Raw genomic sequence first — 2,500 nt, forward strand, 5'->3', positions numbered from 1 at the left:
TGGGCTTTGCCCTCCCGCCGCCGGCTCTGGGCCGGGTTTTCTCCCGGCCGTTGGTCCTCCATGCCTCCGCTCCACTGCTCCGATCCTGCCGCCGCTTGGCCCGGGCCCTCTCTCCCTGCCCTCGGCGGCGGCGGCGGCGGCGCTGCTTTGCGGTGGGGGCGGTGGTCGGCCGGCGGCCGAGTGGCTCCCGCGTCACGGGCCGTCAGTGCCACGTAAGACCCGCGTTCCGAGGGCGGGCCGCGCGACGGACGGAGTTCGTTACCCGTCGTCAGGGCCGGCGGTCGTTGGGGGCGCCTGGGTGCGGCGCTTTCCCCCCCTCCCTGCCCCGCCTCGCCCGCCTCCCTCTCTCCAGGTACCTAGCGCGTCCCGGCGCGGAGGTTTAAAGACCCCTAGGGGGGGTCGCCCGTCCGCCTTGGGGTCGGGGCGGTCGGGCCGGTGGGGAGGAGGAGTCCCTTCTCCCCCAGGCTCCGCTTCCCCCCATGGGGCGGGGCCCCCGTGCCTCGTCGCGGTCCAGCCCCTCTCACCGCGGCCGTCGGGAGGGGGGCTTACTCGGTGGCCATCGCCGGCCAGTCGGTCCGTGGCCGTGTGCGAGCGAGCGCGTGTGTGCCCCGTGCCTGTGTTGGGGGGGTGGGAACCCCCGGGCGCCTGTGGGGTTGTCCGTGCCCCACCCACTCACCCGTGTGTGTGTGTGTGTGTGTGTGTGTGTGGGCGCCGGACGCCCCGTCGTGTGAAGCCTTCCGACCCACCGGTCTGCTTTGTTTCCCTCTGACTCGGCCGGCGAGAGGCGACCCCCCCGCCCCCCTACGCTCTCCACCCAGCTGCCCCACGTGGGCGGGTGGGTCGTGGGGAGGAGGAGGGGGGGGCAGTGTGCCGTGCCGCCATTCCAAACCAAGCACGTACGACTCTTAGCGGTGGATCACTCGGCTCGTGCGTCGATGAAGAACGCAGCTAGCTGCGAGAATTAATGTGAATTGCAGGACACATTGATCATCGACACTTCGAACGCACTTGCGGCCCCGGGTTCCTCCCGGGGCTACGCCTGTCTGAGCGTCGCTTGACGATCAATCGCCACCCCCGGGGTGTTTCCCTCTCCGGGGGTGGCGCGGCTGGGGTGTCCTCGCAGGGCCGCCGTGTGCCCTTCGTCCCCCTAAGTGCAGACACTGGCGCGCCCCCTCTGCCTCCTGCCGTATCTGCCCCGCACCCCACCCCCCCACGCCCTGCCCCCGCCGCCCGCTCGCTTGACGGAGCGCGTGTGGGACGGTGGGGTGGGTTGGCTGGGGGTGGGCGGCGGCGGCTGCGAGGCCTTGGGGGGGCGCGCGCCGCCCGTGAGAGGGAAGAGACGGACCAGAGGGCTCGCGCCGAGGCCGTTGGCCTTGGCCGCCGCCGTCCCTTTGGGAGCCTCCTCGCGCCGCAAGCGGTCTTTTGGGCATGGTGTGTTTCGCCGGGGGTGGGGTGGGGGCGTCGGGCCGAGTCCCCGCGCCGCGCGGCTGGGAGCCCGCGCGATGTCGGTGGGGGGGTCGAGTCCGGGCCGCCGCCGCCTCCCGTTTGCCGCGCGCCCCCAACGCGGCGGCGGCGGTGGCGGCGGTGTCCGGCCGGCTCCCTGCCGCGGTCCGCCGCGCCGCCTGGGGTTCCTTCCGCGCCCCGCGCCCCCCCAAACAACGCCTCGCCCTGTCGGGGTGGGCGGCTCGCCCCGAGGCCGTGTCGCGCGCGTGGCCGCGCCCCGGGGATGCGTGCCCCGGTGGTGGCCCGCGGGACGCCGCGGTGTCCTTCCGCCGCCGCGCGCTTCCCCCCGGGCTGCGGCCGCGCGGTGCCTCGTGCCCCCGAGCCCGCGGGGTTTCGGTGTCGCTCCGGGGGGTTGGGTGCCCGGCTTCCAGCCACCCGTCGGTCGTGGGGCGTCTTGGCCGCACACGCGCGTGAGGCTGCGTGGAGGGAGAGAGGGGGAGGCAGGGGGGGCCCCCGGCGGTCGGGGGGCGACCGCCGGGTTTTTCTTCTCGTTGCTCCCTCGCCTGCCGCCCTCCTCCTCCTCCTGCGCCTGTCCTCCGCGCCGCGGCGCGTGCGTTCCCCCCGGCCGGTGGGGTCTCTCGGCCTGGTCGTCGTTGTGCGCCTTTCCCTGCCGCGCCCCGCCCCGCCCGCCCGTCCCCGTGCCCGCCGGCTCGTGCTTCCCCGTGCCGCCGCCCGTCTGTGTTCCCTTCTGCCTCCCACCCCCGGCGCCTCCCCCCCGCTTGAGCGGGTGGGGGCGGGGTGGGGTGGGGTGGGGGAGCCAGGCGGGTGGAGGCTGGACCGGGGGTCGGTCCTCGCGCGTGGCTCTCGTACCGTGTCCCCTTCCCACCTGGCGGGTGCCCTGTTCCCCGCGCGTGGGCGAGCGAGCGAGCGGACGAGCGAGGGGGAGCCGATCGGGCTGTCCGCGCCCGTGTCCCATCTGTCCCGTCCCGCCCGCCCGCCCGCTTCGCCCTCCGCCCCTCCGAGACGCGACCTCAGATCAGACGTGGCGACCCGCTGA

General features: G+C 75.3%; 2 non-coding genes across 2 annotated transcripts in view; both read left to right on the forward strand.

Moving 5' to 3' along the window:
* The first annotated feature begins 900 nt into the window (after positions 1 to 900).
* On the forward strand, positions 901 to 1,053 carry LOC146400599 (5.8S ribosomal RNA). Its single transcript, XR_014814197.1, has one exon. It is a non-coding gene; the product is annotated as a 5.8S ribosomal RNA (ribosomal RNA).
* A 1,416-nt stretch (positions 1,054 to 2,469) lies between these two features.
* The window catches only part of LOC146400600 (28S ribosomal RNA), a 4,905-nt gene continuing 4,874 nt past the window's right edge, over positions 2,470 to 2,500 (forward strand). The window contains exon 1 of the ribosomal RNA XR_014814106.1: positions 2,470 to 2,500. This exon is cut by the window's right edge and continues 4,874 nt beyond it. This is a non-coding gene — a ribosomal RNA (28S ribosomal RNA).

The sequence above is a fragment of the Sus scrofa genome, chromosome 8 (assembly GCF_054392235.1).
Source record: "Sus scrofa isolate SSC_HxYL_T2T_F1_AM1 chromosome 8, Sscrofa_HxYL_maternal_Yorkshire_Landrace_v2.0, whole genome shotgun sequence".
In the NCBI taxonomy this organism is placed as follows: Eukaryota; Metazoa; Chordata; class Mammalia; order Artiodactyla; family Suidae; genus Sus; species Sus scrofa.